Here is a 26850-nt window from a genome sequence, read left to right as displayed (position 1 = left end):
ATTTTCCAGGTTTCTAGACACATATAGTATTTATTTGCTTTGTATCTGTACAAGCGCACGAACTCTCTTTCTAGTTGGTACAAAGTAGCAACAATATCAAAATGCAAAAACAAGCAAAACACAAGTCGGGATAAACATTTCAACAGCTAGTACTATTTTTAGGTAGAAGGCTGAAAAGGTCTTGCTTTCCATAGAAAACAAGCCGAACAGCTGGGAACGGCGGCCAACATTTCCTTACATGATCCCAAAGAAGTTCACAGAAGTTACAATAACATATGATAACTGGAAAAGGAAAAGAGAAGCGCTGCCAAGAAAGATATTATTGGGAGTAGAGTACGTAGTAATACAATACACGGTAAAGTAATGAAAGGAGATCATCGAATCTGTGTGTACGTATGCTCAATCATTCATTCTTAGCTCCATTGGATGTGCTGGCCTGGATCTTGAAGAAGTCAAGCACGGCCTCCCTGTTGCCCAAAGTGGCCTCGTACGCCTCCGTGAACTCACTGTATGTGAAGTCCCTGTACTTGGGAGGGTTCGTCTCCTCGTCGACCATCACCGGTACTTGACCGATCCTGCAGTCCACCCTGGGCCTGACGAGTGACGACACCGACATCCTCGCCTTAGCAGAGTTGGTCACCACCCGGTGCTCCACACTTGCAAGCAGCCCGTTGGTTATAATCTACATCAAACATCAAAACATATTTTGTTAGTTAGTTGCCCCACGCATACTATCCATAATCCATAGGATTAATATAATTGGTGCGATATGACCTCCATCTGGAGCCCAAAGTTGATAACGAAGGCGTTGTGTATCGATTTGACACCGATCCAGCACCCCCCTATTTTGGCCTGTAAGCCGCCGACGTCGATCGCCTTGTGATAGGACGGTGATGATATAGCGGTCGGAATGTGGACGAGCGCCCATTGTCAGGCTCGGGTCAGGGCAGGGTGGGTAGTAGTGCACATTCATCAGTGTCTCGCCACCGGTGAGGTCGCCCTTGAAGAAATTGCGGTCATCCAGGCCGAGCTCCTCGGCGATCAGCCCGAGGAGCCTCCACGCCAGCTCCTGCACCGCTACCGAGTAGTTGGTAAGACGCTCCCTGCATGCATGCGTATGCATTCTAACAAATTAACCCATAATAAAGTAGAGACAAACCAATGGTTGCCAAATAGATTTTTTTTTCGTTTTCTTCTGGTACGTACGATGGTGATATTGTTTTTGTGAGGGTTACATGGTCATATTTTAGGAGCACACAAACATTATTTCATAGTGATAACTAGAAGTGATAATCCATTGTATAATATATTTATTTGCCTCATGAATGCCATGAAATATTCTATAGAAAGAGACTATTTTATCAATCGTTGTATATATATGCCCTCAGAGCGTTAGACCATCATGTACGTAATTGTACTGACTGGACCATCCTCTTGACTTTCTTTTCTTCAAATCGGGAACAAAGAACACCCTAGACTGTTAAAAATTCCTCGCAAAAAATAAATAATATGTGGCTCTTATTTTTGAGTTGTTTCTTCCCATCTTGTGGATTTGCATCAAAGGGCCTTCGTTTTTTGACAAATCAAAGTGCCTTCGCTTTGTGTCATGATGTGTTGCAAATATGTGGTTCTTAAATAAACAAGGGTCCTGACAACGCCCGCACGTGTGGCATACTAGACATCCGTTCACATACCGTGTGTGGCGTGAGCAGGAGGCAGCCCATATGGATTGTGTATGGGCGAGCATTACAATTGCACACACGTGTTGGCGCAGCTACTTCGTGCCACACGCCCAACAAGTATTACTCATCCTCACCTCGCGCGTGTGGCACGAAGCAAATATGCCCACACGTCCTGGCGCATCTACGTTAGGTACCCGCGGGATGACGATTTAGTTGCCATTCGGGATGGCAGATGTAGTTATCCCGGATGGCAAATGTAGCTGTAAAAGCATGACAACTCTCTCTGTTTTGGTAACTATAGTTGTCATGTCTAATTTATGGTAGTTGCCGCGTGTAATCAAACCATAGTTGCCGTGTGTGATTAACTATTGGACACATATGGTCAAACAATAGTTGCCATATGTGTTTACCTAATTGCTACGTGTGGTCCAACATAGTTGCCATTATGGTTAATCACAGTTGTCATGTGTGTTTATCTAGTTGTCACGTACGCGCAACTGCAGTTGACGTCTAGCAACGAATCATAGTTGCCATGTGTGTTTACCTAGTTGCCACGTACGGGCAACTGTAGTTGCCATCCAACAACGTACGAGTGTCGTGTGGGCGAAAAGCATTTTGCCCACACGCGCGTGGACTAGGTGATGGCTATGTGGGCAGAAACTAGTTCGCCCACACAGCGCAGCTGGCAAAACGCGTGCTGGGGGCGTGTGGGCAAACTCTCCAACGCCCACACACACATGATGATGCCCACGCGGCACTCAGATCCTAACATATTTCGCCATTTTTTTTAAATAATACATTTTTTATTAAATTACACAAATATTACGCCGAAAAAATATTTTTCACAAATAATACACCGTCGGCCCTCAGCCGGCCGACTGGACCTAATCGGCCCACAGCAGGCCGATCGGCTTGCTGTTGGCCGACTGCTGGCCCGCCTGGCACGCGTCGGCCTCGGATTGGGCTGGCCACGTCGCGAGGGGGAGGGAGGGAGCTGTCGGCGCGGGCGTGCCCCTGTCGGCCTACCGCGGGCCGATCGGCCAGCTGCTGGCCGACAGGGTGCGGCCCCACCTCGCACGCGGCTGGCCGGCTGCTCCCTGCGGCCTTATCCTTCCCTTCCTCCCTTCTTCTTCTGTTCTTCTTCTTTCTTCTGTTCTTACCTTCTCCTCTCTCTACACAAAAATGCCACCAATTTATACACCTAAATGAGCAAGTTTTTCGCGATTTTGGCACCGTGAATGGATTCAACTCAGTTAGGGCAGCCAACAGAGGTCTCAATCTACTGATGGGGTAGCTCGTGGTGGTCGTGATGAGCATTTTGGTGGAGGTGGTGGTGGTGAAGTTGGGGCAGTGTGGTGGTGGTGAAGTTGGGGCAGTGTGGTGGAGGTGAAGCTGTCGTTCGTCGTTCTTCGTTGGAGACGGAGCACCGGCAGTTTGGTGGCCGCCGTTCGTCGTTCTTCGTTCGCACGCACGCTTCAAGGGTACATTTCAGCAAACATTTTATTTTTCGTAGGTGCTCCGGTAGTATTTGTTAATATGTTTCAATGTGAAATAAATTAGGTGTGCGATTATTGTTATTTTCCCCGGTAGTATACGTAAATATATTTAGATGTCAACTAATTAGTTGTGTAAAAATGTGTAGTTGCTCCGGTAATATTCCGTACTATATGTGGATGTCAAGTATTTAGGAGTGTCAGTATTTGTAGTAGTTCTGAAAAAAGGTCCGTAATATAGGCAGTCCAGTCAAATATATTAATCTGTCAATATTTGTAGTTGCTACGGCAAATATTCGTAATATACTTGTAGGTGTGTGAATTGTATTAGTTGCTCCGAAAATATTCTGTAATATATAGCTAGGTAATATATAGACATGTCTAATATTTGTTAGTGGGGATATTAAGTTGTTGCTTAATACTTGTATTTCGTTGTTGAAAAAAAAATAGGTGAGTCGAGATGTCCGATGTAGTGAAGTTCAGATTTTACTACGGTCCTGGTACTGTCCAAACAACTGAGATGGGAGCAGATCTGAGTGAATTTACTCACATAGAGGTGCCAATGAGCGCACCACAAACATGGTCTGTCAGTCAGTTGAAAGAATGGATTGCGGCAAGTTTAGGTCTTGATACTGAAACACACACCGTCGGTGTTCATGCATTGTGGACACGGTCAAGTTCAATAATTTACTTTTATTTGAGGCCAATAGAGGGAGACTCCGATTGGGTGCGGTGGTTACAAGGTTGTGAACGAAGGGGATGCAATCATGTTGCTTTAGTGCTTCCCGTCGTTAAGGAGGTCACTGCACATGAAGGCGAGGGTGGCTACGAAGGACAGAGCAGTCAGGTAGAAGGAGGAAATGCTTATGGTTACGAACAAGGACAGAGCAGTCAGGTAGAAGGAGGAAATGCTTATGGTTATGAACCAGGGCAGAGTAGTCAGGTAGAAGGAGGAAATGCCGATGGTGATTACAATGGCGAGGTGGACGCTGACGAGGTAGATGGGCACATGCAGAACCAGATGGAAGAAGACACCGATGTTGAAAGGGGCCATGCCGATGATTCTGACGAGTCAGATGAAGAAGAAAATGCAGAGGAGGTCCCGAATCCTGCATGGTGGAATCATGACTTCACATCTGCAATGACCGTGAATGATGGACATGATTCAGCCTGGCAATATCACCAGAACAATATTGCGATGGGTGCTATGTATCCGAACAAGCAAGCCCTGAAGGATGCAATAATTAATTGGGCAATGTCCACGCAAAGGGTTTTCACAGCTCAGGTGTCCAGTCAGAAATTCCTGACGATGGTATGCAAGAACGCAGATTGTCCCGCCAGGGTGCACGGATTTCTCCCTAAGTATGGCACAAGTTGGGTGATAAGTGACTTAGTTAATCACACTTGTCTTATTCCCTGCATCCCTCAAGATCATGCCAACCTTTCATCCATGCTTATTGCTCGATTGTTTTACGATGAGATAGTGCAGGGCAAAGCTATGGAAGTGAAGGCAGTCCAGACAAAAGTCTTCGCCAGGTTCAAGTACAGAATTTCTTATGGCAAGGCTTGGAGGGCTAAGCATGCGGCGCTTGAGAGGAGATTTGGTTCTTATTTTGATGCATATGACTCTATTGTCCACCTCCTCCACACCCTGCAGCAGCGGAATCCAGGCACCTATATCGATATCCAAGACATGTTCATGCCAGAGTTCCCAACTGTGAGGGTGTTGCATCGTCTCTTCTTCTCTTTCGGTGTATGCATCGAAGCTTTCAAGCATTGCCGACCGGTGATATGTGTTGACGGTACTTTTCTCACAGGCAAGTACAAGGGTCAGATCCTGACATCCATAGGTCAAGACGGCCAAAATCAAGTCGTCCCACTGGCATTTGCTTTTGTGGAGAGTGAGAACATTGAAAGTTGGACATGGTTCTTCAGGCAGTTGAAAATATCAGTTGTGAAGGAGAAGCCCAATGTGTGCATCCTTCATGACAGGCATGTAGGTATACTCAGTGCGATAAGGACACTGACAAACCCAGGCCCTGAGGAACAAGTTCCATGGCAGGACTTGCAGAGCCGTTGGTGCATGCGCCATCTGGGGGCTAATTTCTTCTCGCAGTTTAGAAATAAGAACCTGATGAATCTGTTCAAAAAACTCTGCAAGTAGAACCAGTTATGGAAGTACAATTTGATACGCGACGGACTTAATGTGTGCATGCAGAGACACGTGAGGGACAGGAAAGCTGCAAGAGATGCAGCGGTGAGGGCACATGTTGAAGCAGTAGCTGCACAGTTGGCAACAGGAACAGCGGTCGTGGAGGAGGAGCCTGTTGGGCTATGTGACCTGCCAGGCTTTGACCCACCTGGTACTAGGAGAAGGCTCGGGAGGTTGATTAAAACCTTCGAGCAGTGGATAGAGCATGAGCCTCTGGAGAGGTGGTCTTTGCTACATGACACACATGGAGCAAGGTGGAACCATTGAAGAAGACATCAAGAAGATTTATTGATTGATAATATGTCTTACAATAGTTGCCGGATGTGATACACGATCACAAGGTGTGGCTAACTAGGAGACTACAATGATGGTGGTGGAGATGGCTATGGTGATGGAGATGGAAAATGGTGGTGGCTAGCGTTGTTGTTGATGACAAAGAGGAAGGTCCCGACGATATTCTGTCGCCGTTCTAGTCCTAGCCCATTTATAAAACTTGTTGGGGTGGATGAAAAGGCACCGCTGGCACTTCATATGAGCGCTCATACCAGATCGTGCACTCGTATGAGACGCCGTCTTGCGCTCTGGTGGCTTCCCGCACCTCCCACTTTGGCTCTCCTTATCTCATCTTTAGTCCTTTCCATATATGTTCTTGATTTTGTCCATGTTTAGTCCCATTTTCAATGGAAACGAATTAAAGATAGGATTTTGTAATCTTTTGTATTCATTAGTCATTAGCAGCAATATCGGAGCGGATATCTCGGTTTTTATAAAATAATCAGGCTTAAACTCAGGTGTGATGAGGGACAAAATAACACTCAACTCTCCCAAGCTTAATCTTGATCGTCCTTGAGCAACATAGACAAAAATCCAAACCGTAAGGAACTTAGTTGTTTAAACCGAAATAACAAGAAGGTTTTAGTTCACTTACGATCAGTATGCCTAGATAGCCCTCCGCCTCTTGACCTGAAAACTTGGTATAGCTGTAGCGGTGGCATGGTTATTTTGCAAGTGTTAGTGAAGCAAAGATAATCAACATAAAGCTCTTTCTCAACTAGACAAAATAACAAACTAGCTCTTGTTCTATTCACTCTAGTTAGCACTTGCTTGCCAGGAACGCACGGAAAAGATTTTCATTCTTGAGCAATGAAAACATTGATTAGGGAGTGAAAGGTATGTAAAGACAACATGATTCTAGAGTAACTCGCTAATAGACCCTTGAGTGTCTCATCATCAAGGCTCTCAAGCACTTTATTTCAATCATTGCTTGCTGAAACTTTTGTTTTCTGGTGACGGAGTTATGCGAAAGAAATGATTATGCATAAGGATTCCCGGTGGCTTAAGTTTGAGTGCTATGGACCAATATGTCGTCTCATTCGAGCTCTTCTGGTCAGTACTCAGTTATTACCACATACACACCTATTCAAGAGAAAGCTGTATAATATTCGATTTAGTGTTCTCACTACGTACGGTAACAAACACATAGCCGAAATCCGAGCTAAAAATCTAGTGGATCGTTCATTTGCCAGTGGAATTTACAGCATAACATCCAGAAAGGTGACGAAGCCATATTTACACACGTGAACACATATAGAGTTACAAGGCCATGACACCAGCGAGAAGCTGGAGCACCATGTAAAAATGCAACACAAATTTTGGCATAATCTCATCACCTATCAACTAAGTTCCTCTGGACAACTTTATCCACAAGGGCTATTGAGTGTATTAAGATTAACACTATGGGGTTGAGTATCTTTAACATCATCTTATCTACAATTTTTCTCAACACCCAAGTCTTTTGATAATTCTATTATGCACGATTATTCTTTGTTAACATCACTTTTAAGAAAAAAAACTGTCACGGCAAGTCTTGCTTATCTAGATTAAATTGAACAAAGGTTACTAAAGTATTTTAGCTACTAGAACGAAATCTTTGTTTTAACTATCAAGACTTACTCCCACCTGAATACATCACACATACTACTGCTACAACTCTTCTAGGTAATTCAAGTGCAAAAGATGGAAGTTGTAGGACATACTTTCACGATCATGAATTCCCACACTTCTCTTCCTTAAGATTGCATTCCACATTGTCCGGCATCGATAAACTCCTCTGAAATATAAACAAGAATGCAAATGAGATCCAAGGGCAAAAAAAGGAGCAAAGCAAAACTTATTCTATTTTTGGTTTTTGCGTTTTTGAAAGCTAACCTTGCAAACAAAAGATTGCAACCGGCGAGAAGAAAAATGAAAAACAAAGGCGAACCAAATGAAAAGCAAAGTGTTGGAACAAACAAACACGAGTGTTTGAAGTTCAGCGAGCTAAAGTACAACCTCTTTACAACTTACTTAAAATAACACCACCACATCTTGATGGAGACATGGTAGTGACCTCCCCCAAGCTTTCACTTTTGCAAGCCCAAACCGGTGAGATCATTGTGGTGGCGTGATACATATCCAACGTACCTATAATTTTGATTGTTCCATGTTGTTGTATTATCAATCTTGGATGTTTTATATTCATTTACAAGCCATTTTATATCATTTTTGGGACTAACCTATTAACTCAGAGCCCGGTGCCAGTTGATGTTTTCTGCTTGTTTTTTACTATGCAGAAAATCAATATCAAATGAAGTCCAAATGCGCCGAAACTTTTCGTAGATTTTTTTCTGCTGGAAAGAGACCCTGGAAGCTCCTGAGAGGTCCGAGGAGATGCTCATGAGGCCCACTAGGCACTAGGGCGCGCCAGAGGCCCCTGGCGCCCTGGTGGGTAGTGGGGCTCACGGGAACCGCCATAGCCTCCCCCTGCCTCTATAAATATTCTAAAATCCCAAAAACCCTTGGGGAGTCGAGAAACACTTTTCGAGCAGCCGCAAGTTACAAAACCATGTGATCCAATCTATAGGCCTTTTTCGGCACTCTTCTGGAGGGGGAAACGATCATGGAGGGGTTCTTGATCATCCTTGCTGCCCCTCCGATGATGCGTGAGTAGTTTACCACAGACCTGCAGGTCCATAGCTAGTAGCTAGATGGCTTGTTCTCTCTCTTTGATCTTCAATACAATGTTCTCCTTGATGTTCTTGGAGATCTATTCAAAGTAATGAATTTTTGCGGTGTGCTTGTTGGGATCCGATGAATTGTGAGTTAGTGATTAGATCTATCCATGGAAGTATTTGAGTTTCTTTGATATCCTTTATGCATGATTATTATAGCATCATATTTCTTCTTTGATTTATTGGTTTAGTTTGGCCAACTAGATTGATTTATCTTGCAATGGGAAGGGGTGCTTTGTAATGGGTTCGATCTTGCGGTGCTCAATCTCAGTGACAGAAGGAGATAAAACACGCTTGTATCGTTGCTATTAAGGGTAACAAGATGGGATTTATTCATACGTGAGTTTATCTTGTCTACATCATGTCATCGTTCTTAAGGCATTACTCCGTTCTTTTATGAACTCAATACACTAGGCATGCTGGATAGCGGTCGATGTGTGGATTAATAGTATTAGATGCAGGCAGGAGTCGGTCTACTAATCTTGGACGTGATGCCTATATACATGATCATTGTCTTGGATATAATCATAATTATTTGCTTTCCTATCAATTGCCTAACAGTGATTTGTTTACCCACCGTATGTTATCTCCAAGAGAGAAGCCTCTAGTGAAAACTATGGCCCCCGGGTCTATTTTTAAGATATTGCTTTCAGATCTACCTTATCATTTGCTTTTCCAATCAAGATTACTTTTTTTGCATTAGATCTATACATCCAAAACCCCAAAAATATTTTATCTTTATTTTGCATCTACCGATCTATCTTTTATCTGTCACCATACCATTTAATCTCGCACGTAAACTTCGAGGGATTGACAACCCCTTGTAGCGTTGGGTTGCGAGGATTTGTTATTTGTGTGCAGGTGTTGTTTACATAGTGTTGCTTGGTTCTCCTACTGTATTGATAACCTTGGTTTCATAACTAAGGGAATTACTTACCTCGTGTGTACTGCATCATCCTCTCCTCTTCGGGGAAATAAGCAACGCAGATCACAAGTAGCATGGCAGCTGGTACAGAGCCCATCCTTGGCTCCACTCGGAGAAGCTGCTATTCATGTACATTGACGTGTGTCGAAGGGACTCGGTGAGGTTGCTGATGTCTACTACGCAACTTTATTCTTGTAGACTCGTGTTAGGCCTCCAAGCGTAGAGTTTTGTAGGACAGTAGCAATTTTCCCTCAAGTGGATGACCTAAGGTTTATCAATCCGTGGGAGGTGTAGGATGAAGATGGTCTCTCTCAAACAACCCTGCAACCAAATAATACAAGAAATCTCTTGTGTCCCCAACACACCCAATACAATGGCAAATTGTATAGGTGCACTAGTTCGGCGAAGAGATGGTGATAAAAGTGTAATATGGATGGTAGAAATATATTTTTATAATCTGAATAAATAAAAATGGCAAGGTAGCGAACGATAAAAGTGAGCACAAACGGTATTTCAATGCTTGAAAATGAGGCCTAGGGTCCGTACTTTTGCTAGTGCAATCTCTCAACAATGCTAATATAATTGGATCATATAACCATCCCTCAAAGTGCGATGAAGAAATCACTCCAAAGTTCCTATCTAGCGGAGAACATAAGACGGATTTGTTTGTAGGGTACGAAACCACCTCAAAGCTATTCTTTCCGATCAATCTATCCTAGAGTTCGTACTAAAATAACACCAAGCTATTCTTTCCGATCGATCTAACCAAGAGTTCATACTAAAATAACACCAAAGCAAATTCAGATTCGTAATATTCAATCCAACACAAAGAACTTCAAAGAGTGCCCCAAGATTTCTACCGGAGAAACAAAGACAAGAACGTGCATCAACCCCTATGCATAGATTACCCCAATGTCACCTCGGGAATCCGCGAGTTGAGTGCCAAAACATATATCAAGTTAATCAATATGATACCCCATTGTCACCACGAGTATTCATATGCAAGACATATATCAAGTGCTCTCAAATCCATAAAAGTATCCAATCCGATAAAACGAAATCTCAAAGGGAAAACTCAATTCATCACAACAAGATAGAGAGGGAAAAACACCATATGATCCAACTATATTAACAAAGCCCGTGATACATCAAGATCGTGACATCTCAAGAACACGAGAGAGAGAGAGAGAGAGAGAGAGAGAGAGAGACTAAACACATTGCTACTGGTACAAACCCTCAGCCCCGAGGGTGGACTACTCCCTCCTCATCATGGTGGCCACCGGGATGATGAAGATGGCCACCGGTGATGATCTCCCCCTCTGGCAGGGTGCCGGAACAGGGTCTAGATTGGTTTTCGTGGATACAGAGGCTTACGTCGGTGGAACCTCTGATCTAGGGTTACCCCGAGGGTTTTTGGAATATTTGGGGATTTATAGGGCGAAGAGGCGGTGCGGGAGGCCACCGAGGTGGGCACAACCCACCTGGGCGCGCCTGGGTCCCCAGGCGCGCCCTGGTGGGTTGTGCCCCCCTCGGGGCACCCCCAGGTCCTTCTCTGGCCCACTGGATGTCTTCTAGTTCACAAAAAGTTTCGCGGTGTTTCGATTCCGTTTGATATTGATTTCCTGCGATGTAATAAACAAGCAAAAGACAACAACTGGCATTGGGTCAATAGGTTAGTCCCAAAAGAATGATATAAAGCTGCTATTGAATGATTGTAAAACATCCAAGAATGATAATATAACAACATGAATACTTCATAAATTATAGATACATTGGAGACGTATCAGTTGCTCATGTCATTGATGGAGCCCTGAAGACTGTAGATGTTTGGGTAGGTGATGTAGGCCTATTCTACTGGTGCTTCTTCTTGGGGCTGCTCCTCTTCCTCGTCGATGTTGAATTCTTCTTCATCAACTTGTTTAGGTTGAGGGGCCTCTTGGTCGAACGCTGCATCTCCTTCCTGTGGCACATAATGCAAAATTATTTCCTCTAATGAGAAACGGTTAGGCATAGGAGTGGGTAGGAAGTGATCCACTCCAGGAATACGAATGCAATGATTTCCATGGCGAACCACTACCATTCAACACTAGTAAGAACACTTGTATTGACAAGGGTGTTACTGGTAATTGGAGGAAGATGGTTAAGTTGAGGCCAAGGGAGTTGGCCAACATGGTGATTACTTTGCGACACACGATGTCTCCTTGTGCACAATTTTATTGGTGTGCAAGGTGGAACAAAAGTATTGCCCCTAAGTTGGGTGAATTACCAATGTCAAGGTTTGCTGCTTTCCCTAGAATTAGCATATTCTCTTCATTCACCTTTGAAACATTTCCTTGTACCTGCAATGAGTTAGTGATAACATAATAGAAATATCGAATAGCGGTACAATCAATGGAACTGGCTCTATGCTTGTAGCAATGGTAACTCATTTGGTTAAACGAATGCCTCGGATGCGGTTTAATAAATTCATAGAAATATTGAATATCATCATCATTGTTGGTGAAGCCAAAGTACACTATAAAAAAAAGACACATCCGTGACATTTTGGGCCGAACGGAAATCTTTTCTGTCATACTTATGACACTTCTATGACGATAATTGTGACAAAACCCGGTATCATCATAGATGTGGTGGGGTCCTACTTCTATGACAAAAAATCATGACAGAAAATGGGTTTTTCGTTCTAGGCGGGCCGGAGACGCAGCTGCATGACATTCTTTGGGTCGTCCATGACGGAAAAAACCATGGTAGCAGCGACGACGCGGAAAATATCGGGGAGTCCCCGGTTACGGTGGGTGGTCGGGGCCGAGCGATGCGCGTTTCTCTCGTACGTACGCGCGTGTGTGCAAGGCGTTGGGCTCTAACTGAACCCGAGCAATTGCACTGCAGGCTACGCGTTACTGAACCCGAGCGATCGATCGATGGCTGTTAACTGAACCCGATCGAGCGATTCCTTCGCTACTGCTGCTAACTGAAGCCGATCGATGCTGCCTCTGGATGAACAGTGAGTGTTGCGGGGGGGTTTGGATGAACAGTTCCCTGTGGGGGTGGATGAACAGGACCCCGTGGCGTTGCCTCTGGATGAACAGTGAGCATTGCTGTGGGGTTTGGATGAACAGTTCTCGTGGGGGTGGATGAACAGGACCCCGATCGTTTGAGCCGGTTGGGGCTGGATGAACAGGACCCCATGGAGGGCAGGATGAACAGGACCACCCCGTGGACGGCAGGATGAACAATAGACGGTGGAGGGCTGGATGAACAGTAGCCCGTGGAGGGGTGGTTGAACAGGAGCCCGTGGAGAGGGCTGGTTGAACAGTAGCCCGTGGAGTAGCGCACGGTGGAGGCTGGATGAACAGGAGCCCGTGGATGAATAGTCGCAGGTGGAGGCTAGAGGAGGTCGATGGTGGATGAACAGTAGCCCGTGGAGGCTGGAGGGGATCGATGGTGGAGATGAACAGTATCCCGTGGAGTCCCGTTTTGCGGTACGCTACACCCCTCCCGATGAACAGGACCCCCGTTTCGACCGTAGCGCTCCAACACAAGTCTGTTTCCTACGTTTTGCGGTACGCCACACCCCTCCCGATCAACAGGACCCCCGTTTCGACCGTAGGAGGTCTGTTTCCTCCGTTTTGCGGTACGACAGACCCCTCCCGATGAACAGGATCCCATTTCGAACATGGCCGGTCGAACACAAGGCCGTTTCCTCTGTTCTGCGGTACGCCAGGCCTCATTTCCATCGGCTGTTCCGTCCAAGCCCTCCCGATGAACACGACGACGCATTCCGTTCCGACCCAGCCGGTTGGCTCCCCATGAACACGGCGACGACGCTGTTTCTCCGTTCCGACCCAGCCATGTACACGAGCCCTGGCCGTACATACGCGTGAGTAGGCGTTCGAGACCCCGCCCATATATACGTACGTGGCCGTATTTACTTTCTTGCACCCTGGCCGCTGTATGTACGTGTACATGCTATGTGCGCGCCTCTACTACGACACGTGCGCGCCTCTACATCGACCAGTATGTACGTACATGTTCGCGACCAGAATGACAACCCTACGTACGCTTCGACCAGGTGGATCCCGACTGTCAGGCACTTCCTTGCGTGCAAAGCTGTAGCTGGTGGGTCCCAGCAGTCACGGGGCGAATCGTTTTTTTTTTTGCCCGGACGCACTTCCTTGCGTGCGAAGATGTAGCTGGTGGGTCCCAACAGCCAGGGGAAACGTTTTTTTCGCGAAATACGGTGGCCTGTCCGGTGGGTCCCAGCTGTCAGGTGGAGGAATAATTATTTTGCGCGTAATAAGGAGGCACTTCCTTGTTGTGGCTGTGGACCCAGCTGTCAGCCTCTCCACGTACAGTCCATGTCCGATGGAAGCCGTTCCTTGACCATGTTGACCACGCCGCGCCGAGAGCACCAGGGCGGTGGACGACGGCGAGGCCGTGGAAGGGGACGACGCAGAGCCGGGGAAGACGCGGCAGTGGAAGCCCGCGCGGAGAGGAGTACGAGGGTTCACTGGTTCGGCTGCGCTGTGAGGCTGCCGTCGCCGCAGGGCCTGGCCAGCGGTGGGAATAGTAGGGGCGGTGAGGCCTCCGCGGCAGCACAGCCGGCCACGGGAGGCAGGAGCATGCGGCACGACCGGCGCTGCTTTGGGCGGCTAGAGCAACAAGACCAGAGGTTGAAGAAGCACTACGGCCGTTGGATGGACATCGTACGGTCACTGGAGCTACAATCGTGCATATTGACTAAGTTGACAAAGCCCTCCATCCCCGTCAACTTAGTAGGCCCACAAGTCAGCCTCCCACCAAGGTGGGTCCCAACTAGCTGGGGAGTATTCATTTTTTTGTGCGTAATAAGGAGGCACCTCTGGTGGGTCCGAGCTGACAGCGGGGAGAACGTTTTTTTCGCGAAATACGTGGCCCGTCCGGTGGGTCCCAGCAGTCAGGGGGGAAACTTTTTTTGGCAAATACGGTGGCCCGTCCGATGGGTCCCTGCTGTCAGGTGGAGGAATAATTATTTTCCGCGTAATAAGGAGGCACTTCCTTGCGGCTGCCGTGGACCCAGCTGTCAGCCTCTCCACGTACAGTACTCTTCCGATGGAAGTCGTTCCTTGACCACGTTGACCACGCCGCGCCGAGAGCACCAGGGCGGTGGACGACGGCGAGGCGTTGGAAGGGAACGACACGGAGGCAGGGAAGACTCGGCAGTTGTTTCCCACGCGGAGGGGAGTACAACTGTATGAGGGTTTACTGGTTCGTCTGCCGTCGCCGGAGAATAACAGCAGGTGTGGGTGAGTAGAGGGATGGCTAGGCCAGTGATGGGAGTACGGTGGGGCGGTCCTGCGCGGCAGCATAGCCGGCCGCGGGGAGGAGGGAGCAGGCAGTCCTGCCGGCGTTTGTTTGAGCGGCTGGAGCAGGAAGAGCAGAGATTGAAGAAGCACGACGGCCGTTGGATGGACATGCAATGGTCATTGCTTGTGCGTCAACCTTTTTTTTAGGAAAGCCTCAAATCTGTGGAAAACAGCATACAGCCCATCTGCCATTATTTCTAATAATGTACAGCCCATTTGCTAATTCTTAAGGTTTTTTTTGGAGCCCATATTCTTTTTGTTAGCATTACAGCTCATATTGTGGCCACGGTTAAAAAATTATACAAAATTTTGCATTTTTCGGTGCGGTCCGAACTGTTTTTAATCCCGAAATTTCGAGTCACATTCAAACTGATTTTAAAAATAAATGTATATCAATATAAAAATCCAACAAATTGTCCACACATAAAAATTAATGCAATTTAAAATCTCGAAATAAAAAAAGAAATTTGAAACTAATTGCCAGTTTGATGTGTTTTAAAAATGTACAGCCCATTTCTCATTACTGATAGGCCATTTTCTCGGCCAGCCGAATGAAGCTCTCCTCGTCTTGAAAGATTTGCAGCCCAACAGGCCTGACAAAGCGACTTACTTGGCAAATCACAAAAAGACTGGGCTGTGGCCATGGACCCAGCTGCGACCGTGGACCCAGCTGTCAGCCTCTCCACGTACAGTACTCTTCCGATAGAAGTCGCTCATTGACCACATTGACCACGCCGCACCGAGAGCACCAAGGCGGTGGATGACGGCGAGGCCTAGGAAGGGGACGACGCAGAGCCGGGGAAGACGCGGCAGTGGATGCCCAGGCGGAGAGGAGTACGAGGGTTCACTAGTTCGGCTGCGGTGTGAGGCTGTCGTCGCCGCAGAATAACAGGGGGTGTGGGTGAGTAGAGGGATGGCCTGTTGAGCGGTGGGAGTATTAGGGGCGGTGTGGCCTCCGCGGCATCACAGCCGGCCACGGGAGGCAGGAGCACGCGGCACGACCGGCGCTGGTTTGGGCGGCTGGAGCAAGAAGACCAGAGGTTGAAGAAGCACTACTGCCGTTGGATGAACATCGTACGGTAACTGGAGCTAGAATCGTTCATATTGACTAAGTTGACAAAGCCCTCCGTCCCCGTCAACTTGGTAGGCCCACAAGTCAGCGTCCCACGATGCTGGGTTCCAGCTGGCAGGGGGGTATTCATTTTTTTGTGCGTAATAAGGAGGCACTTCCTTGCGTGCGAAGATACCTGGTGGGTCCGACCTGTCAGCGGGGGGCATGTTTTTTTCGCGAAATACAGAGACCCTTCCGGTGGGTCCCAGATGTCAGGTGGAGGAATCAAAGACTTGAGAAGGCGTACAGAACAAGCTAGTGTACCAGTAAAGAGACGTTGCTGAGTTTTAGAAAAAAGAGAGACCTGCTCCTGTAGCTGGTTCGAATCCAAACCTAGACTATGACTATATATGGTGCTATGCTACTCTGCAAGTAATGAATCTGACATATCCAACGTTCGCTTCTCCTCTTCTCTACTTACTCTGCCTAGCATCAGAAGCTCTGGCCGCAGCAACCATGTCCGCTGGCTGCTCGTCCACCTGGTCTTCAGCAGGCAACAACCAAATATGTGCCAGGTCGCCACCTGTACCATTGCCTGTGGGTCTCATCACACCCCCGCCGGCACGCGCACCGCAGCCGGTTGCTCATCGCAACCCACTGCCGTTGGTGTGGTGCCACTGCTGCAAATCACGCAGAGTCATCCGTCGCGTCTCAACCACAATCCTCAACCCTGGCCGAGTCTTCTACAAATGCCCGAATCATGGGGTAATAATATGTTTAAGTGTTGTTCTGCTGCTTTCAGTTGCTGATTTTTTTAATAGTTTGGTTGATGATCTTCCAATTTGATTCGTGCAGAAAAGGGAAGATTCGTGTGATTTGTATTTCCAGGAAGTTGCTGATGTGGGGGAGTGCAACTACGCTGATTATTTTGTTAGCCGAGGAATCCCAAGACCAGCAGGTTGGGGTGTTGGACAAGTAACTGAAGGAACGGCAGAAGAGGAAGATGCAGAGCAGAAGGTTAAAGATGCAGTTCCTCTGATCATGGCCAAGCAACAGCTGCTGAACGGCCTTGACAGCAATGAGGAGATGAAAGAGCTTGTGAAGATAATGGGCAAAATCGATGTGCTCTGTAGGATGATTGTCTCTTTATTTGCAGTGTATGTAGCACTCGTGATGTATTCAGTGCCTATGACATGCTGAAACTAGTAATGAATGAAACCTGTGTAGCAGGTTGGGCGTAGTGTTGTGAACATCTAATGATTTCTATTAACCGAAATCAGGGGGTATCCCCTTTTGCTCATAAATAAATAAATAGCACAGGCCCTTTTGGTAGTAAATACATAAATTAGCAGAGGACCTGTGGGGTCAGCTTTGTTCTCATTCGAAGACGTCGAGCAAATTGCAGTCCAACAACAAACTATGTCATTAAATTCAAGTTTCACAGCCAAATATGAGTACAACTAAACAACAATGTCATCATGTTTTAGTCATCATACAATCACCAAACACAAATCAGCATACATAACAAGTGATGTTCTCACAGGAAAATACTAAACAACATGTTCATCAGGTTTCAGTTGTCATAGCAAACACAATTTCACATAGTAGATAAAAAAAATGTCTTTTGACAGGCAAATACGAAAAAAGCAATGTAATCATCATCCGCAGCAGCAGCGTCAACATCTTCGCCATGTGTATCAGTCTGAATCATAATTCCCCATGGTGTCATCTTCTTCTTCGTCCTCAATGTCCTCGAACGTTGGCTTCTTCTTGATCAACTCTTGTATGTCCACAGCACGACAGGCAATCTTTTCGCCGGCGTCATTGACGTGATGGTTCTCAAAGATATTAGGGACATATGTGTTATCTTGTACATCAGGAGCAGTGTAAGCATCATCTTGTTGTGCAACCTCATTAAACGAATTCCTCTGCTCAAACCTTTGCACTACTCTCCAGTCATCGCTATGTGCAAATGTGTCTTCCAAGAAAAATATCTGTGTTGCTTGATTTGCCAAAATAAAAGGCTCGTTGGTCTGGTACACCGCCTTGACATTGATGGATTTGAAAGAATCATCAGCTCTGGGTTTTGCACTCCTGGAAAACAGGTTATACCAACGAGAGCAAAACAGAACCACACACCGATGATCCTCGAAACTGGAGACATACTACAACTGAACAATGTCTGTTATGTTAGCATACATTTCAGTTGTCTCTTTGTCATACGTATCCGTGCTCATGATGGCACTGTTTTGTGTCTTCCTGCCTTCGTCTCGTGCAAGGGTGTTGTAGCGCACATCTCCAACAACGCAAGATTCATAATGTCTTACCCGAGTATCAGGACCCATTGCTAGTGAGTAAAGGGCATCATCAACTGCCTGCCCATCCTCCCGCATCTTCTTAACCTATGGTTAGAAAATAGACAAGCTGATCATCTTATGTACTCAATATATTTTAAAAACTGACAGTGCAATTCAAAAGCTTACATGGCTCTTGAACCATTTCGCAAATCCTGCCATAACCAGTTTATCAATGTTTCTTGGATTTTGCAGCAGTAACTCCTTTTTTTAGATGCTGCACAACATAGTGATCGCGTCAAACATCTAAATATATAAGAATGTGCTGCAAGTTTAGTAGATTACGATGTATAAGCTGCAGTACTTAGCACTTACTTGATATAAGGTAGTATTTTAGGATAGTTATTCAACACATACCAAACCATTTTGTCCAAATCTTTAGGTTTGTCCTCTTGTCGACTCTTCCCTGTAACTCGAACAGAATAATCGAAAACATTGAGCCCGGGATTGTCTTCATCCACGTCTTTGCTAAGCTGATCAGCTGTTTCAATGTATTTTGAGCAGAATGTCAACACTTCTGTAGCAATGTAGGCCTCTGCAATGGAACCCTCGGGTATAGCTCTGTTCCTAACATAGCCCTTGAAAGTGCCTAGCCGCCTTTCAATAGGGTACATCCAGCCATACTGTACTGGACCTCTAAGTAGTCCTCATCAGGTAGATGAACAGCCAAATGCACCATCACATCAAAGAAGGCTGGAGGATATATCTTCTCAAGGTCGCATAGGATAGTTGGTATCTTGTCTCTAAGACGCTCCAAAGCATCTATCCTGATATTTCTACTGCAGAGTTCCCTGAAGAATTGTCCCAACTCTGCAACTGCTCTGTATAAGTCAGGGCGGCCCAATCCTCTAAGGATAACAGGTAAAACCCTTTGAAGTAGGACGTGGCAGTCATGAGTTTTCAACCCTTGTACCTTGTCTCCATCTGCACTGACTCTCCTTTTAGGGTTGGAAGCAAATCCATGTGGGAATCTCACACGTGACAGGACCTTCCAGAATTCTTTTCTTTTTACCTTGTCCAAGACGTACACAGCTGGTGCCATATCTCGTGGTTTACCTTCATCTTGCACCTGCAAATCCTTTCTGATACCCAGGTGTGTCAAATCAATCCTAGATTTTAAGGTATCTTTCGTCTTTCCTTCAATATTAAGAAGTGTGCCGATAATGTTGTCACATATATTTTTCTTGATGTGCATCACATTAAGATTATGCCGCAGATCCAAATCTTTCCAATACTCCAAGTCCCACAAAGTGGGCCTGCGGCTAAACAATAATCTCTCTTCTGCCCTGCCACGCTTCCTTTTCCCGCTACCATTATCAGGATGGTTTCCTGGTGTAATATGCCTAACCTTCTCTAATTCCACTTGCAACTCATCGGTGGCAGAGATGTCTGACCATAGTGATAGTCAGAACAGGTCTGAGCAACAAGTGCAGATGAGTGAGGGTTCAGATCCCTCTAGCAGCTATGATGAAGGTAGCAGGAGCACACCAAGCAATTTGCCAAAGGCTGCCACAAGGACAAGGAAGAAGAGGAATTCTGACTCTGAAGATGAAGATTATGTGGCTGTTGAAGATGAAGCCACTTCGAAGAAGAAAGTGCTGAAGAAAGAGTATGGCTCAGCTGCTGCAACTAAGCAAGGTCTAAAAACAAAGATGCCAGCAAGAAGACAGCCCATGTCTAAGCCAAGAAAAGTTGCCACAGGAGAGACAATGGAGTTCACTCTTGAACCCAAGGAAACTGGAGATGGCAAGAAGAGAAAAGAAAGGGTCAAGAAGACCATTGCCAGAGTTATTGGGAAGCCATCAATGATGAGAGATTCAGAAGAAGAGGAAGAGGAAGAGGATGTTGCACCAGCACCCAAAGCACAAAAGCTTATGGGAGATGCAATCAAATCAGGGGCTGCTCCATCAAAGCCCAAAGCTGCTCCCAAGTCTGCTGCTCCAGCTCCAAAGCCAAAAGCCAAAAGGAGCACTAGGAACATACCTGCTGAAGAGAAGAACAAGGCCCAAGTGCCTCAAGCTGTTGAAGAAGAAGAAGATGATTCTGTTGTGTTGAGGAAGCTGAAGCCCAAGATCCCTGACCACACTGATGCACACCCAGTTGCAGAGAATATGAAAATCAGGAAGGATGCAGGATTGAGACTATGGAGAGAGTTTGATCCCTATGCTATCAGGAGAAGGACTGATGTGGACTACAGATTCCACACTAAGGAACAGCAGGACTTCTATGAGACTGTTTTGCTTGACAAGAAGCCCATTGTGTGTGATATGAGATGGGTTGACTGGGAATTCATCAAGGAGAATGAGGATCACTTCCTTGGAGTGCTTGACAGCTTTAAGGCATGTGGAGTCGATACTTTTGTTGCCCAGAAGCTCACCAAGTGGAATGATGAGCTCATCATGCAGTTTTACTCCACTGCCCACTTCTATCCAGATGGAAGGATTGTATGGATGTCTGAGGGTACTAGGTACCAATCTACAGTTGATGAGTGGGCCAAGCTTAGAAATGCTCCTGAGGAACATGAGGATGACTTGGACATTTATGCAGAGAAGAAGAAGGACCACAACAGTATGGCCAACATGTACAACGAGATCCCAGATGCTGCTTTGAATACACATAAGTTTGGATCAGTTCACTACCTGTTGTCTGGTCTACCAACTATTAACTGGATCTTAAGGCACACACTGCTACCCAAGTCAGGTGACCATAAGATGATCAGAGGACATGCTAAACTTGCTGCACATATTTGATGTCCCATAGAAGTTCAAAGTCATGAGCCTGATTGTTGAAACAATCAAGAGGACTGCAGTTGATCAGAAGAGAAGTTGTGGGTATGCCCCACACATTCAGGAGCTAATCAACTCAAAGATGGGCAAAGGCAAGTACATCTTGGATAAGGAGCACCTGCCCATCTATCCTAAATTTGAAGATAACACAGTTGTGATGAATGAGAATGAACCATCTTCAGCTCAAGCACATGAAAAGAGAGAGAAGGCTGCAAAGATGCCAACAGCAGAGGAGGCATCTCAGGTATTCTTGAAGATCAAGCAAGATCAGCTTGGATATCTGATCCAATCCACCCTGAGGATTGAAAAGGGCTTGGCCACCCTGACCAAGAACCAGGAGAGCTTGGAAAGGATTATTGAGACAAAATTCTATGACTTTGATGTCAAGGTGACAGAGATCCAAGCTGCAGTTGAGCAACTTCAGGAGGAAGCAGAGGAGAAGAAGGGAAAGTCTACCACAGATGCTTTTGCCAGAGTGCCCAGAGGACAGAGATCTGCTGCAGTGCCAGTGACAGACACTAGAGCCACAGCATCAGCACCAGCAGCTACAGCTCCAGTTCCACCTCCAGCAGCTACTCCACCAGCTCCAGCTACTTCATCAGAAGCCTTCATCCTTGGAGTTCTCTCAACACCACCTCCCGAAGATCAAGCCTGAGAGTCGTTTAGCATTATGCATTTTCAAACTTTTTGGTAACTTGTTGCCAAAGGGGGAGAAAAATGTATAGATCATAGGCTTCGAGAGAGAGAGTGTTGGTTTTTATCTCTCTTTGCACTTATTTGGTTTGATTTGAAACTTTATTGCGTGCTTGTGTGAGCTACTTGTGAGATACTTGTTTGATCTTGTGTTTGATCATATGCTACCCTTAATGCTTGTTGGATGATATATCTCTTATATCCTAGATGATCATTCACTTGTTTTGGTGATGAGTTCTTGCTTTAACTTCTATCATTTTGAGCGCTCCATCAAGATGTATGTGACATGGAAGAGTAACCCATGATCCTAATCGATTGTGCATTTGCATTCAAAAGCAAATTTTAAATAATGCACAAATTTAGGGGGAGCTCTTGCTTATCACATACTTCTCAAAGAGACTATATGTTTCAATACTATTTATCATTTGTCGAAGCTTTGATCTATATGTTGTCATCAGTTACCAAAAAGGGGGAGATTGAAGGTGCAACAATCCCTGGGTGGTTTTGGTAATTCCTAACAACATATAGCTCATTGAGCTAATGCTATCTCAAGATAAATATTTCAGGAAAGCTCAATGATTGGCATGGCATGGATTAGAAAGTGGACCCTTCAAAATGCTAAGGACAAAAGATTGGCTTAAGCTCAAAGCACAAGACTCTACATTTTCTATTTTAGTGATCCAAGATCACATTGAGTCTATAGGAAAAGCCAATACTATTAAGAAGGGATGAGGTGTTGCTTAATGAGGTGCTTGCTCAAAATGCTTAGTGATATGCTCCAAAACCCTCCACTACTTTCTCATATCCACATATGTCCCAAACCAAAAGTCAATCTCGGCCCCACCGATTCTTTCTATCCAGCGCCACCGAGTTCAGTTGACATAGCCACTGCCAGAAACCCTAGTCTTTTCGGTCTCATCGATAGGGATATCGGTCTCACCGAGATGGGATTGTAATCTCTCTATTTCCCTTCGTAACGTTTCGGTCCAACCGAGATGAGCGATCGGTCCCACGGAGATTGCAATGCAAACACTCTGTTTCCTTTTCGTAACGTTTCGGTCCAACTGAGATGAGCGAATCGGTCCCACCGAGTTTGCCTGACCAACTCTCTGTTTGACTATTACCGAAATCGGTCCCACCGAGTTTGTGTAATCGGTCTCACCGAGATTACGTTATGCCCTAACCCTAATGATATCGGTCCCACCGAGTTGACGTATCGGTCCCACCGAAACACCTAACGGTCACATTATGAACCAAATCGGTCTGACCGAGTTCTCTGAATCGGTCTCACCGAGTTTGGTGATTTGTGTGTAACGGTTAGATTTTGTGTGGAGGCTATATATACCCCTCCACCCACTCTTCATTCGTGGAGAGAGCCATCAGAACATGCCTACACTTCCAATACATATTTTCTGAGAGAGAACCACCTACACTTGTGTTGAGGTCAAGATATTCCATTCCAACCACATAAATCTTGATCTCTAGCCTTCCCCAAGTTGCTTTCCACTCAAATCTTCTTTCTACCAAATCCAATCCTATGAGAGAGAGTTGAGTGTTGGGGAGACTATCATTTGAAGCACAAGAGCAAGGAGTTCATCATCAACACACCATTTGTTACTTCTTGGAGAGTGGTGTCTCCTAGATTGGCTAGGTGTCACTCGGGAGCCTCCGACAAGATTGTGGAGTTGAACCAATGAGTTTATAAGGGCAAGGAGATCGCCTACTTCGTGAAGATCTACCCTAGTGAGGCAAATCCTTCGTGGGCGACGGCCATGGTGGGATAGACAAGGTTGCTTCTTCGTGGACCCTTCGTGGGTGGAGCCCTCCGTAGACTCGCGCAACCGTTACCCTTCGTGGGTTGAAGTCTCCATCAACGTGGATGTACGATAGCACCACCTATCGGAACCACGATAAAAAATCTACGTGTCAACATTGTGTTTGCTCCCTCAAACTCCTCCCTTTACCTTCATATGCAATTGTTTTACATTCCGCTGCTATACTCTTAGAATTGCATGTGTAGGTTGATTGCTTGACTTGTGCTAAGTTGTTAAAATCTGCCAAGAACTAAAATTGGGAAAAGGCTAGATTTTTATTTGGTCAAGTAGTCTAATCACCCCCCCTCTAGACATACTTTCGATCCTACACTTGCAATGGGAGAAGTGCTTAGCTTTGGGTTCAATCATGCGGTGCTCGATCCCAGTGACAGTAGGGGAAACGACACGTATTGTATTGTTGCCATCGAGGATAAAAAGATGGGGTTTATATCATATTGCATGAGTTTATCCCTCTACATCATGTCATCTTGCTTAAAGCGTTACTCCGTTCTTATGAACTTAATACTCTAGATGCATGCTGGATAGCGGTCGATGTGTGGAGTAATATTAGTAGATGCAGGCAGGAGTTGGTCTACTTGTCACGGACGTGATGCCTATATACACGATCATACCTAGATATTCTCATAACTATGGTCAATTCTATCAATTGCTCGACAGTAATTTTTATGTTGGGTCATGTGACCCATGCTTGTAATATCATGTTATGTAAAGCTCTCTAGAGCCACTTAAATAAGTACTTTGAGTTGTAGAGTTATATTGTGATGCCATGTTGTATCTACACATATCGTGCATATTGTGTGTGTGTTTTAAATGCATTGGTTTGTGTGGGATTCGACACCTATTCATGTGCCTTTGGTAGCCTCTCCTACTGTGAAATGCCTCCTAGTTCTTCCACTGAGCCTTGGTAGTTCGCTACTGCTCCGAAACAAATGGATTGACCGGCATGTATCCTTCTTTGCTCATGTGTCTGTCCCTACGAGGAAATGTCACGTGGTGTTTACCGAAGTCCTTGTAGCATGCTACGACTTGGTTACACTCGCTGCTGGCCGACACGTGCATTGCTGGGTTATGTATGCATGTCGCTGTACATTTGTGCCACCTTGGTTTATGACTAGTCATGTCGACCCGGGTTCTCTGTCATGTGGATGCTAGCGACATAATTATATACGTGAGACAATAAACGCAAACGGTCTCGGCCACGGTAAGGCTACAGTCGTGGGTTACCTTGCGTGAGGCCGCAAAGTGATATGATGTGTTACATGCTAGATCTGTGTGACTTAGGATCGGGGTCCTGACAAGAACATTCCTTTTTCTTGTTGTTTTCATCAGTGAACTTCGTAATTATATATAATGAACTTCAAAATTTGTGAGATTTCACTTTGGGAAAAAATTCTCAACCTTTTCGGCAGTCGGATCTCACACGTAGAATCTTCGTCCCAATAAAACAAAGCACTTGAACTGCTTTGAACATGGTTGCGAACTTCTACAAACATGTTACTGAACTTCCAGGCGTCGCCCATGGTTTCGTCAGGGAGGGACTTCCACGCCAGCCGTATCCGGTCCGCTGGGCCGGTGATCTCCCACACCGGGTGGGAGCGCTTCTGCAATGGTGCGATGCGGCGGCAGAGGAACTCCTCGACGACCATGCCCGCCGTAAGCTTAGCCTTGCGCAGCTTCTTCTGCCTCATCAGGATTGGCTTTAGCGCGGCGTTGTCGGTGTCAAAACCGGCGGATCTCGGGTAGGGGGTCCCGAACTGTGTGCTAAGGTCAATGGTAGCAGGAGACGGGGGACACGATGTTTACCCAGGTTCGGGCCCTCTCTATGGAGGTAATACCCTACTTCCTGCTTGATTGATCGTGATGAATATGAGTATTACAAGAGTTGATCTACCATGAAATCGTAATGGCTAAACCCTAGAGGCCTAGCCTGTATGACTAGGGTAATGAGTATATGCTTTCCGGACTAACTTCTCCGGTTTATATAGACACCGGGAGGATCTAGGGTTTACATAGAGTCGGTTACATAAGAAGGAATCTTCATAGTCGGTCGCCAAGCTTGCCTTCCACGCCAAGGAGAGTCCAATCTGGACACGGGTACAGTCTTCGGCCTTCATGTCTTCACAGCCCATCAGTCCGGCCCATGGATAACAGGTCGGACGCCCGAGGACCCCTTAGTCCAGGACTCCCTCAGTAGCCCCCGAACCAGTCTTCAATAGTGAGGTGTTCGGCACACAAATTTTCTTCGGCATTGCAAGGCGGGTTCCTCCTTTAGTTATCTCCAAGTAATGTATTCGACCATTGATCCAATGTCGCTCCCCTCGGCTTCTGCGCGTTAAATAACTTCGTCTTCCACGTGTCGAGCGAAGGTGGAAAGTCAGGGTATTTTTGAAGATAACACCCCATCCATGCAAGGAAGAGCGCCTATTAAAGAGATTGGATCCTAGATCCATTCGGTGCCACGCAGAGAAAAATCCCCGAAGACTGCTTACGAGAAACCATTCCAGCATGGCTAGCGTCCCCAGCTCCTCCACCCGTTCCGGCCCAGAGAAAGGCGAGTGGGAGAGGTGTTCAGTGTCCCACAGTCAACTGACGAAGTTGCAGACGCAGGGATTTCTTCCCCCCGCAGATCTAGTCCATGTTCGAGCGGGGCTAGACTCCTTCAATGGTGAGACTCGGGCAGAGGACTTTCCCAATCCATCCGGGGGAGAGCGAGTATGTTTCATCCCCTACCTGCTAAGAGGCGTTGGATTTCCCATCCATCTGTTCCTCAGAGGGCTTCTGGAATACTATTGACTCCAGCTGCATAACTTCACCCCTGCCTCCATTCTGCACATTGCGGGTTATGTTGCTTTATGCGAATTATTCCTGGGCATCGAGGCCCATTTTGAGCTGTGGAGGAAGTTGTTCTGCCTTGTCCCGCGTAATCATGAGGGGTCAATATTTGAAGTGGGTGGAGCCGAAGTATGGCGCATTGCCGATACCGGATATCTGTCCGGCACACCAAGGAAGGTGTCTGACGAATGGCCATCCGAATGGTTCTATATTGAGGACGTCGCACTTCCTGACCCAGTTCGAAAGGGTCTTCCTGAATTCGCGAGTGTTCCGCTGAAGAAACGCCACAGTTGAAGTCCCTGGAGTCATGAAGAGGATGACAGTGCAGAAGTTCGTCAGCTCATTGAGCAAGATAAAGACGCTCGCTCAGTCCGGACTCACAATAATCGAGGTAATGGCGACCTCCATAGTGCGAGGGGTTCAGCTGCTACAATACAGAGGGCTGCCAATGTGGCACTATAATGGAGAGGATGACGCCTCCCGCTGTGGCCGGAAAGGTCCGGATACCCCCGCCGCTATGGCCAAGATATTGGCCGAGCTGTTTAAAGGGGAGGAAGAGGAATTTCTTCGCATTAAGCGCAGAGATGGGTAT

General features: G+C 46.3%; 1 pseudogene; it reads right to left on the bottom strand.

Annotated features, from left to right (window-relative positions):
- Window positions 1-403: 403 nt before the first annotated feature.
- Window positions 404-25114, bottom strand: LOC109761866 (mugineic-acid 3-dioxygenase-like; annotated as a pseudogene).
- Between the last annotated feature and the right edge of the window lie 1736 nt (window positions 25115-26850).

This window comes from Aegilops tauschii, chromosome 2 (genome assembly GCF_002575655.3).
Source record: "Aegilops tauschii subsp. strangulata cultivar AL8/78 chromosome 2, Aet v6.0, whole genome shotgun sequence".
In the NCBI taxonomy this organism is placed as follows: Eukaryota; Viridiplantae; Streptophyta; class Magnoliopsida; order Poales; family Poaceae; genus Aegilops; species Aegilops tauschii.
The sequence above is the reverse complement of the archived record's forward strand: the minus strand, read 5'-3'. Positions and strand labels throughout refer to the sequence as shown.